General features: G+C 50.9%; 1 protein-coding gene across 4 annotated transcripts in view; it reads right to left on the bottom strand.

Moving 5' to 3' along the window:
- Positions 1-12,726, bottom strand: part of PTK7 (protein tyrosine kinase 7 (inactive)) — a gene marked incomplete at its 5' end in the record, with an annotated part of 59,855 nt that overhangs the window by 46,082 nt on the left and 1,047 nt on the right. The window lies entirely within an intron of this gene.

Here is a 12,726-nt window from a genome sequence, read left to right on the forward strand (position 1 = left end):
TCCACCTACCACCCCAACTACCAGATGCAGACCCTCACAACTCCACCTCTTTACGACTCTGGCTCCAGGGCAGAGGAAAGTGTGAGCAGAAAAACAAAAGGTATTTCTTTGATCTAATGAAAGAGGCTGGTCCCAGGCACCTCAAAGGCCTGTCCAGTCACCACACTTCCTGCATTCAAGGGCACTTCACCCCACATGCCCACCCCCTCCTCCTCTTCACCTGATGTCAGGTACCAGAGGAACCTGAAAAGCTCCCTTGGACTGGCGCCCTCCTCCACCAACCTCATGGAAGCAACAAAAACAGAGACAGTGTCAATAACCCATACACCGCGTTTTCAGAGTTCTCTTTTGGCAGCAAAAACTGAAAACAATTTGTCAGGAGTCTGAGAGCAACGTTTAACTAATGTACTTCCAACCTGGGGCTCAGGGGGATTTGTTGCCCCATCAGCCTCATCAACACCTCTTCCCAAGGCTGAGGCAGCGGCCTGGCCCAGAACAGACGGCTGTTAACGCAGCTGCCACAGCCGTCACCCTCAAGGCCAGCAGCTGGCAGGAGCCCCAGAGAGGTCCAGACAAGTCCTCTCAAGGCTTCTCAAACTGGACAACTAGTTACACTTAGGACAATGGAGGGCCCCCCGGGTAGTGCTCTGGGTGCTTGAGATACAAAAAGGGCTTCAAAGAATTTGTTGACCTGGTTTAAAAAGAACCCCTGCCTCCCAGGACAGACGCTGGGAAGATCAGCTTCCCCAGAAGTTTCAGAGTTTTGTCAAAATACATTTTTATATCATCAAAAATGCCCTGAAAAGAGCACTGGAATTTTCTTAACCTCAATGCCCTTCTTCCTGATTGTTCAAGGCACATCATCTGCAACACTTTATTCTCCTTCAAAACATTCCCAAAGGAAGTAAAGAAGAGCACTGACTCCATGGAGGGGCTGAGTCTCTAGACCCTGGGACTTCTGCGTTCTTGCCCTCCAGGCGAGCCCTTAATCAGCCCCTTTCCTAGCTGGGCACACCTACCAAGGGTTAAAGTTTTGGGCAACCACACAGAAAGAATGCATTCTGAAACTCCTGTAAGGTGAGGTGCCTAAAACACATATCTACACAGCAATCTACTAAAAAAGAAAAGCAGCTTTGCTCTCGATATCCAAACCCCAACCTGACAGCCAATCCATCCCACCATCAGATGAACCAAAACTCAAGCAAAGGAAGAACTCCCCAGCCTTTGGGCCACTTGTGTCCTGAGGGGGAACGGCACCACCCAGCCAATGCTCGGGTAGCACCAAGCAGAATGATTAGCACCAGCTGTCTCCACAAAGCTTCTATCAACCCCATGCAACTGTGCGTCTGTGAGCGGAAGCCCATGCTACCACCCCCTGTGGGTCTCCCGCATGCCCCCCTCAGGTCTTCATCCTCTGAGCACCTGGCATTTACTGTATCCCCCCCTCTTTGGTGCTTCTCTGTGTCCTTGCCTTGTTCATTACCCTCTTCTGGTTCTGTCTCAGTTTGCCTACCAGACAATCCATTCCTGGAGTGAGTCTCCAGTCTCCCCCACGGAATAGCTCAGCCTTTTTATGTCCTTTTTTTTTTTTTTTTTTGGCCGCATGGCTTGTGGGATCTTAGTTCCCTGACCAGGGATCAAACCCTGGCGCCAGCAGTAAAAGCGGCAAGTCCTAATCACTGGACCGCCAGGGAATTCCCCGCTCAGCCTTTTTAATTTTTTTTAATATTTTATTTATTTGGCTGTGCTGGGTCTTAGCTGCAGCATGCGGGATTTTTTTTCTTTTTTTTTAGTTGCAGCATGCATGCGGGATCTATTCCTCGACCAGGGATGGAACCCGGGCCCCCTGCACTGGGAGCATGGAGTCTTACCCACTGGACCACCAGGGAAGTCCCTCAACTTAGCCTTTTTAAATGGAGACTCTAGGGGAATTCCCCGCCCAGGCCCAGGTTCAATCCCTGGTTGGGGAAACGGGATCTCGTATGCCAGGTGGTGTGGCTAAATAAATAAATAAATAACTAGAGACTCTACCATAAGAGAGGTATTTTCTTTCCACAAGAGACTGTTTGCCCTCTTAGGGACAGCTACCTCATCTTCTGGGTATAGCTTGCTTTTTAAGGATTTAGAAGTTCCCCGACCTCCCCTCCCACATTACCTAGCATGAGGCCTTCTGTCTTAAACATCCTTTGTTATTTATGTGCCAGACTAAAAGGAAGACAGCTTCAATTGGAAGTTACTAATAGACAGGAAGCAAAAACAGGTCTAACGAAATCACATTCTAACTACCTTTTATCAAGTATTCACAATAGGACAGATAAGTCCTTTGCATACACTGAATTTCAAAGATGTCACTGATTTTAAGATGCACCATTATTTACGTTCCAGCAAAAGGAAATGGTACCAGTTAAACTAAGACACATTACATAATTATCTCACAACCAAAGAAGTGAAACTGGGGAGGGGGAGAGAGAGCATCTTAGAGTTCGTGAAATACAGTACTAGCTCATTTAATTCTCACAAGACCTCTAAAGGGATGGGTATTACCACCACCATCTTACAAAAGAAGAAACTGAGGCTCAGAGAGGCGAAGTGAACTAAGGTCTCTCGGGGAGCAAGCTGCAAAGCCAGAACTCAGTTCCTGAACAGATTTCTGAATTTCCGGGGTCGGGGCGGGGGGCATGGGGGTTGGCGCGGGGCAGCCAGGCCTCAGACAGACCAGCCTTGGTTAAGCTGCCCCGCCCCTTCAAGGGCAAACAACACTTGCTTGCCGATTCCTGAAATTAGGGTCTTTTTGCAATTGCACCTTCACAGATCCTACCTCCAAAAACAACAAAAGGAAAACAGGTTTTCCTAGCTCCTTCCTCACAAAACTGGCTGGAAATGAAGGGGGGAAGCTCTCAGCCAACTTGTTATACATAAAGCACATTTAATGAGCCTTTCAAGCTCTGGGAGTGGGAGAAGGAAGGGTTCATTGGAAATCTGATACTTTGGCAGCCAAGTGAGAGGGGCAAGGCCCTGAGCATCAACCCTGGGGATTAAACACCATCCCAAACCCCTTTGTCTGCCAGAAGGAGATACTTCCTGGGGGGCAGGAGGCAGCAATGCTTTTTATGGCAAAGCCCACCTAACAACAACCCTCCACCGGAGACCTGGCTGGGGCCTTTGTACAACCCACCTAACCATAAACCCTCTGTCCTCTCCCAAACTTGCTGGGGTTCCTCTTCCCACAAATACCTGTGACCGTCATAAACGCCCTTAAACAGCCCCCGTTTACTGCCCAGCCTGCCTGCTGCTAAATGAGGGCATTTGTTTCAAATTTGCAAATACCAAGAGCGCTGGAAACCTAAGTCCACTCCTAAAATGAAATGTTCTGCATTCCTCTGGGCCGAAGCTCCGCGCTTCAAAAGCTGCAAGAGGCCCTGGCTGTTTACTCACTGGTGGGGCTATTGGGAGAGGCATTTCCCTGCTCCCTGAGGAGGCTGCTTTGATCCCAGCCGGGTGGGAAGGGGACCGAGGGAGGTGCCACCCAAGCCCAGGCCCGGCTGGGCCCAGGCTCTCCTGCCCCCTTTCTGGGTCGCCAGTGGCAACTTTGGGGGGCCTGGGGAAGTGAGTCTCATGGGGAGGCTCGAGTGGAGACTCACCGGAGACAGAGCAGGCCAGCTCAGCGGACCTCTCGGACCATCTTCAAAAGGCCCTCGAAACAAAGGCAAAGAGAGTAAGGGAAGGCACGGAGGCTGAGAAGCAGCTGACGCCACCCCAACCTCTTACACAGAAATAAAGAGGCAAACTCCCCACCCATCCCCCTTGCAGCACCAAGCAACTCAGGACACTGCATTGGGCTGGGTGCCAAGGGGGTGTTTACTAAATAAAAGCCTTTTGTTTTAAGGAGGGTTTTTTTTTGGTGGGGGGGGTAAAGAAAAGACAGAGATCCTCCTCCAGGCCCCCAGGGCTGTTCCAAGGCACAGCATTCCCCCCTCCCCTCCAAGCTCCTCCTGCAGGAGGCCCGAACCCCTACGGTAGAGGAGGAGCCCAGATCACAGGCTACAAAACTGCTGGCAAGTTGGGCATTTTTTAAATTGGTCAGTTTAACCATTGGTTTAATCTGCTAAATTAACCAAACAGAATGATTTGCTCTTTGTAGCTGCAGCTCCAAGACCAACAGCATTTCCTTTCCCCGCCCCCCCCCTGCCCCCCGCAAGACTGTAAGACAACCGTTTTCTTTGTCTGTGATTTGTTTTGTTATTCAGGTGGCTGGAAGTGAACTTGGGATCACAAATGCCATCCTAGCACACCACCTCTCAATGGAACTGCCAGCCTGAAGGAGCCTACTCTTTCTTCTCCCAGCTGGGAAACAGCTCATCTTTGTGGGTTTTTTTAATAGATAAGCTACAAAAGAATCAGAACACTGAAGTGTCGCTTTGCACCCTCCATGATAGAGCGTAAGTTCCCGTGTTGCAACCTGAGAACTTCAGAAGCGGAAGAACAAACAGCGGGATTGCCAAGCACGGTCAACGGCTGAGCCAAAGGGAGATACACCTGGCACCAAAGAACCTACGTCTCTCAGGATGTCGAGGTCATTGTTCAACCTCTTCCGAAACCTCTTGAGAATTAAGACTTGCCTCCAAAGTCAGAAATGGAAGGAAACCTACATCCATCAAGCCCCTACTATGTGCCAGGGCACGGGCACATCTCTCTATACAAAAGACGTTAGAGGCAGTAAACTGAGAGCAGAGATGATTCTGTTACCACCTACGTAGTCTCCACCGCAGCATAACCCAGTATGCAACTCTCAGCAGGCACATCAGTCTGGAATGTGGCAGCACACCTGCAAGCCCGGGCCTGTAACTGCCCATGACCTTCCAGAGGCACCAGGCGGAAGAGACTCAGGACTTGTGGGTTCATGAGAAAAGCTCAAATCTTGGGGATGCAGGCATAGAGTTCTGGACTTCTAGATTACATATAGTCTGATCCTAACACTAAAAACTTTAAGACGTATACACACCTCTGAATGGGCCATCGAAAACTTTAACCTGACTGTTGTAACCAAAAAGGCGGGGGTGGGGGGGGAGAAAGATGAGCAATCCTGAATGCTGTGTCCCAAAAGATCTCTCCAGGTTTAAGTTATGGACACACTCCCTCTGACTCTAGCAGGGTTGCCTCTAAGCCCACCCAGAGAGTTATCTCGGCTGCAAAATCCACTCCCCGATATTTACCTGGTTCCAAGGCGTATGTGCAACATTTCATAGCCTCTAGTGATGACATACATACAAGGACATATGAGAGCACGGAAACAGCTCTATTACTTACCATCTCTGCAGTCCTGAGCGGATCGTATTTTGTGCCTCAGCTTCTTTACCTCTCAAATGCCTCCCACCCCCACTCCTCCGGAAACAAACAAACAAACAAAACCCAACCACCCTCATCCTGCCTCTGGGGCTTGATAGGATGGAAAGTCAGTGCGAGTGAAAGCATTCTGTAAACTGCAAAGCTGAGTACAGCTGTCGGTTATCACGGACGAGGCTCTCCCAAAGCACACCCAACCCCTCTTCCCAACTCCAAGCCTCCCTCCAGTTGTCCTCCCTTCTGTGCAAAAGAAGAAAAGGGGTTCCCCACCCGGACACTGGTTCCTCAAATACTGAGACTGAAACGAACCAGGTAAAGATTGCTGCTTTCCCATACTCAGATAAAAACTCTCGTGTTTTTTTTTCTCGTAAGAACTCCCTCCCCAAACTCTCCAAACCTTTCATTCCCTTTGGCACCCAGGGAATGACACCCTAATTCCAGCTGATCGAGTCCAGACGCATCTGTGCCCATGCACTAGACACTCCAGGATAAAACGCAGTCCTCAGACGCAAATGCTCTCCCAGCACTGAGGGCGAGGAGGACAACCTTACAAGGTGTGGCAGAAGCACAGCTGGGGGTTGTGGATGGTAAGGCTGCGCTTGGCCTCAACGGTCACCACAGGCAAGGTCCTCCAAGGGCTTCTCAAGTTGAGGCCCGAGAGGTAGGTGGGATTTGCCCAAGGTCACACAAGCAGTCTGGGGCAAATGTGGAAGCAGGGTCCACATCTCCCAAGTCCCAACCCGGTGCTCCTCACAATGTCTCCTCAGGCTAAGAGGGAGGAACACCCGTAGGGTACCCAGAACTAAAGTCCAGCAAGACCTAGGACCCATCCTTTCCACTGAAGTGACACCACTTCTACTGCAGGAATTCCTCTGAATCAGGAATGCCCACACACTTTACCTGGGGCTGTGGGAGGCCCCGGGGTCCCAAGAGAGAGAGGACACAGGAGAGAGGTAAGCATGAAGCTCCTTAATGAAATGGGAAATAAACTGTGAGCAGCATTTCTTCCCTGAAGACAGCCAGTCTTCTACATCAGTGATCACATCAGGCTAGATGCCTGAATCTGCAAGGCAGTAAATCCTCTGGCGGGGAAAGGAGCCCAGAAACAGGCCAAGACCTCAGCAGCCACAGACATATACTATGGAATGGGTACAGCACTGGGGGCCCAGCCTCCCAGGCTTCTCCTAGTGTATGTTATGAGCAGTAGTGCCCCACGCCCCCACCACAGGAGACAGGAGAACAGTAGTGAAAAGGGCTCCTATGAAACATATTATTAGAATAGAGGTCGCCAAAATCATCTTGGCCTACCAACTGGGAAGCAAAGAGCAACTAGTTGCAAGGCTCTCATTCCAATGGCACAGCCATGTATGACCGTACAGGTTGTGCACTGCTCAAATGCCCGGCCAAGGGAGTAATACTGAAATACTGCCTGTGCTCCACTAGCCAAAGCCCTGTGTCCTGGTGCAGGGCTGCAGTCACTTGGAGGAAGGGTGCCTATTTCTAATTTGCACAAAGGCACCTTATGAGCTAGCTGCTAGGACATCCCAGAAGTCCCAAGAGCAGACAAGCATTCTCCTCGTTGCCCCACCACCACCACCACCACCAATCCAAGAAGGGGACAAAAGAGTCAGTGTCTCCTGGAGGAGAAGCGGTGCATGCCAGCGCCCACTCTGGCCACCTTAACCCCCTCATAGGGAGACCACACCGCACCTCGGGAACCTCCCCATGGTTCTCATAGGAGGAGTTCCTGCAAGTTATACACAGTAACTGACGGGGGAGACCCCACAGCCATCCTGTGATGATAAACACCCTCCCTTGGGTATTATAAAAGTCCGCCTCGGCTGCAAGAAGCACACTTTCCTACTCACTCCCTGGAAGAACCTCAGCAGGCCGAGGGAGGTGGCCCTGAACCAGCATTCATCACCCTGGGGAGAATCTGCCACCGGGATAGAGGGAGGAAGAGTTCCTACCAGGAAACGCAAAGTGGCTGTGCCCACACTTCCAAGCTGCTGTTGGAATACTGAGACCCGTTTAGAAAATCTGTGCTTTAGAATGAGAAAAGCTTTTCTAAAGCTATCGGTCAAGAGTGACCACGTTGAGCCCTCGCAAACCATTCTAGACAGACGGGAGTGGAACGAAAGGCTGACACCTTAAAGGGAGACAGAAGGTCAGGACCGTCTCTGGGAAGAGACAGCAGGGCTGGCCAGAGGGGCTGCTTCCCCGGGTCAACCACCTTCACAGCTGTGACTGCTACACCCTAACTTCCCGGAGGCGGGCAAGGCAGGGGTCAGCATCATTTGCATTTTGCAGAGGAGAAAACTGAGGCTCGGAAAGGTTAATTAAACAGTTCAGGGTCGTGTGACCAGCAGCAGTGAGCCAATAGGTGTCACTTCTCTTCCTTTATCGTGTGTGGTATCAGCAGAGAGCCACCCAACTTTTCAGAGTCTTGATCCAATGCCTTTCCATCATTCTGATCAGTCACCACAGACTACAGCTACTAGCAAAGTGAATCCTTTCTCCTCTCTGAAGCCCTCCCACCGCCCCCAGTTGCTCCTGCATCATGGACTCACCTTCCTACACATTCTGGAATGTTATTCCATCTATTTAGCACTTTACCAAGTGTTGCCTCCCATTATATTTCATCTGATTCTCATCATCTTGTCTCCTTCCTGCCTCCTGCGCCACCTGAAACAGCTTCACCCAAAGAAGACACCCAAAAGCTTTGAATTGAGCCCATCCTCAACCCCTCTCAGCATCAATACCTCTTTCTCATCACCACACCGCCACTTTAGACAAATTCTCCTTATGGCTACACAGTGGTTCTCAAACTTGAGAGTAGATAGGAATCTGCTGGGAAGCTCTTTTAAAATGCAGTTTCCTTTTGAGACTTGAACTATGTGAGAGGACTGGCTATTCAAACAATACAATGTAATCTAACAAATGGGAAAATAAACTACACGTTCTGGCTCCTCCCCCAACGACTCTGATGGGCAGACCTGCAGTTAAGGTTCAGGCGACTCAAATTTTAACCAGTACCTCTGGCTACCTGCCCTCCCACTATATTCCCCAATGGTCTCTGGACCACGTATCTGAGAAACACAAACCCGCGTCTTCTTAATGTGTGACTCACAAACCCTACCCCAAAGACTCAGGACCCAGTTATCAAAAGTTACATACACACCAGAGCCAGCCAGTTCATGTCCTGCACATCAGGGTCTAAGTTTCTGGCAGGGAATGTAGGATCTGCAGGACAGCCGGTAGATTGCATTCCACTCACCTGTGCGTTCGCTCAGTTAATGCACCCAGGGACACAAGAGCTCCGGGACCCCAAACCAAGCTGCGAGAGGGGGAAGGCGCCCGCATAGGTCAGCCCTTCCAGCACAGCTTCCTCCCTGCCCCACTGCCGCTGTGTAGCATTACTGGGAGGGAAGTGGCCTGAACTCAGAGAAGAAAAGAGGATGGAAAAAGTGACAGACTACGGAGGGCTTCCTCAAACCACTGATTAGCTGTAGCAGCTCCTGCGCCAGCTCCACCAAAGCGCCAGGGGGCTCGGCGGGGCTGAACGTGCACTGAGCAGTGAACGCCGAGAACCCCAAGGCGGGACTCTACCTCAGCCACACGGCAGGACCCCCATACCCTCGGGACAAAGGACCAGACAGCTGGGGGGTGGGGGGCAGCGCAGGACTCAAGGAGAGAGGCAGGCTGGCAGCCCGAGGGCAAGGCCAGAGCCCGCGCCAGCAACCGTGGTCCCACCACGTGGCTCTGCCGGGCAACAGAGCAGAGAGGCATGTACTGAGGTTAGGGAGAGCCGAGGGAGGCTAAGGGATGCAGGCCAAGGATACCCAGCCGGGTTTAATGACCCTTTCCTCCATCAGGAACACACCAAAGACTGAATCCCTGGTCCCACACTGCTCTTGGCTCAAATATTAGAGTCTGAACTGGCCACCCTCCCTCCCAGATGAGTCTCACAGAAGCTCTACTGGCTTAAAAACACACAACTCACCCAAACCCGCCCCACTCCAAAATATGAAATCCTCCAAAACTTTAACAACTACAACTGTTGCAGCCCAGTGGAGACATTGCCTCCCTTTATGAACCAAACGTATTCCTGAAAAGTCGTCCACAGACCAAACTTCTTCCTAACAAATCCAATTTCTCCACTGGCTCTCTTTATAAATTGAGACACAAGCTCCTCTAGGAAAAGCTCCCAGAGGAACAGAGCTCCACCCTTAGTGTTGCAAATCCTCTGGGGTCACACCTTTAATGGACAAGTTTCCTGACAAAATCTAATTCAAATTCAACCCAAAGTGAGGTCATTTTTAAGTGTATAATATCACACCGGAGAGTTCACATGAACTAAAGGTTATTTAAGCTAAGTCTTCAAATACTGTGCAAGAGCTAGGGCTCCTGATTCGTACTGTTGCAACGGGAAAGCTCTGTACCTCGAGTTTCTATATAAGGAAGGATGCTTAGAGCAGGACTTCTGGAACCTTGGGTGCAGTCACCTGGGGAGCTTGTTAAAATGCAGTCTGGAACTCCGATTCATGCTCTCAGGGAATGCTGATGATGCTGGTCTTTGGCCCTTGGTTTTTTTTTTAATAATTTTATTTATTTATTTTATATTTATTTTTGGCTGCGTTGGGTCTTCATTGCTGCGCGGGCTTTTCTCTCGTTGCAGTGAGCGGGGGCTACTCTTCGTTGCGGTGCACGGGCTTCTCATTGCAGTGGCTTCTCTTGTTGCCGAGCACGGGCTCTAAGCACGCGGGTTCAGTAGTTGTGGCTGCGGGCTCTAGAGCACAGGCTCAGTAGTTGTGGCGCACGGGCTTAGTTGCTCCGCGGCATGTGGGATCTTCCCGGAGCAGGGCTCAAACTTGTGTCCCCTGCATTGGCAGGCGGATTCTTAACCACTGCGCCACCAGGGAAGTCCCTGGCCCTCGTGCTGAGTGGCAAAGTTGTAGATAATCTAGGCCCCTATATAGCTCATGGTGGTTAAGCTGTGGCCTTTCCAGGCAGGTCAGCTCCATATGCAGAGGTGGATGCCCATGCCTAGCACTCTTAGAGAAAGCCAGAAGCCCTGCCACATCAAAACTCAGAAAACCGCCGCAGAGGACAGACAGCCCAGAGACAGGGAAGGAAGATCTGGTCCCTTGACTGGGTCACAGTAGAACAGGCACAAGGAGAGGGGACAAGCAACCCCAACCCAGAGAAGTGGGAAAGGGCACAAAAGACCCCCCCACTGCCTAGCAGGCAAAGGGGCTGTTTACCTTTGCCATTGGTCACTCTGCCCTGTACCCAAATGCTTCATTCACTTTTTAATAAACCTAGATAAGGATCTACTATAAATAAGATACCACCATAATAAATTCTACAGTAAGTTAAATCCCTTCAGCAAGTTAAAATCCAAGTGGGGCAAAAATATGGAAGATGGCCTAAGAGTCCAGAGGTTCTCCAGGCATCCACCTTCTGGTAGGAGAGATGGGACAGCTTCAGGAAGGAAGTGGAGGTGGGGCTGGGCAAAAGAGATGGGGAAGGCGGCATATACCAGGAGACCGGCCAGAGAGAAAAGAAAGGTCTGCGAAACCCCGTATGTTTTAGGGGATGGGAAAGAGACTAGTTGGGCTGGAATGGAGGGTTCCAGTGAGTGGAACATGTTTATTGTTGGGGGTGACTGTCAAGCTGGGAAGGTATGCTGGCAGCACACCACCAGAGAGGGAAGAACAAGAAAGGGGCCCTTTATATATACTTCATTACATTTGATCCTGAGCACAACTCCAGGAAGTAAGTCCCTTTACAGAGGAGGCAAACTGTGAGGTGAAGAAATCTGCCAGGGCCTGTCAAAGAACCTCGAGTTGCTGTTTTGGCAAACACTTCGTCCCGATGGCCTGGGCTCTCTCCACCACTCAGCCCTGCTCTGAACGCCAGGAGTCTGACTAGATCCTTTGGCAAGGGATGAGCAGAAATTACTGTAGCCCTCCCGCCATACTTCCCAACATCTGAGAAAGCCCATCACTGATAAAAGGGCTGAATTACAGGCTGCGGAAGCCATCTCAGGACGTGACAATTCCATTTCCCCAAAGAAACAAGATCCTGGAGGAAAGAACCCAGTGTCGGGGGTGGGAAGAGGGATGGATGGTGACCCCAACCAACCACTCCAGCGGCGAGGCGAAGAATCCCAGGTTTCAAACGTCAAGCCCTCTCCGCCTCCTCCACCATGTTTATCACAACGGGGACCTCAAAGTTCGGAAAGTTCCTCAGCCGTTTACAGCATAATTACCCAAACTTCAAAATGGCCTAACCCACAAACCTAGCCGGCCTAGGTCCCCTACTCCTGCCTTATTAGCAGCGGGGTCTCACTACAAATCCTGCTAATTACACAATGAGATGGAAAAATCTACCGTTTTCTATTGAAAAATCATAGCCCGCTGAAGTCATGCCATCCAGGGGCGGGTTGAGCCCCCGGATTTCACCAGAAGACAGACAGCAAGCGCCTCAGCCTCGACTGAAACTGTTTACAGCGCATGGGCAGGTTCCACACTAAGACACATCTGATGGGACTGATTTAAGGCTCTCATTAAAATGTTCCTTTGTTGAGCACAAGACATCTCCCCACCCCCAGAGGAGATTCCAGACCTCCAGTCCCCAGCCCTCAGCCTGCCCTAACTCCCCCCACCAGAACCCACCCCTTCGCTAAACGCCAGTCACCGGATTAACATCGCTTAACATCAGAGTCGTCTTCTCACGGAAGGAATTTAGGAATTTAGCATTTGTTGAACAAGAGCCCCGTCTCCACCAGAATCTTCCCCAGAACTCTAAACATCAGCAGCGAGGGCAGCCATATCTGGCACCCCACACACCAAAACCCAAACAGCCTGCAGACCTAGGAAGCCTGTGAGCTGGCCCATATGGCTGGGCCCCCTATGCTGGCTGTGCAAAAAACTTCCATACTTCCTCCCGGAGCAGATGTGGGTTCTGCCGTGAGCATTACCACCCCACACATCAGAAGGAACACGGGGCAGCTCCAGAAACACCTCCTCCGAATCCCAGGAACTTGTTCTTACCTCTGGGTCCTGGGTTACAATTACCTCCCCTTTTACAACTAGGGGTGTGGGAGATGTTCCATTCCATCAGCACCAAACCCCTCAACAGCTGGCAGGCCAGGGAGATGTCAGAAAAGGCAATTCTCTACCCCCACCCTCCCCATGGCCACTCTTCAAAAGAGGAGGAAAGTGATAAGCTTGGACCAGGTCTCTTGGGCAGAGTTGCCCCAGAGAGGGCTGCTGCCAGGATCATCACCAAAGATCGTGGGTTTTGGAAGGGGACACGGGGTGCGAGGGGCATACTTCCAGTCCAGAGTGTTTGGGGTGTGCGGGTAGCTTGGGGCTT

This window comes from Grampus griseus, assembly GCF_964374135.1.
Source record: "Grampus griseus genome assembly, chromosome: 10".
Taxonomy (NCBI): Eukaryota; Metazoa; Chordata; class Mammalia; order Artiodactyla; family Delphinidae; genus Grampus; species Grampus griseus.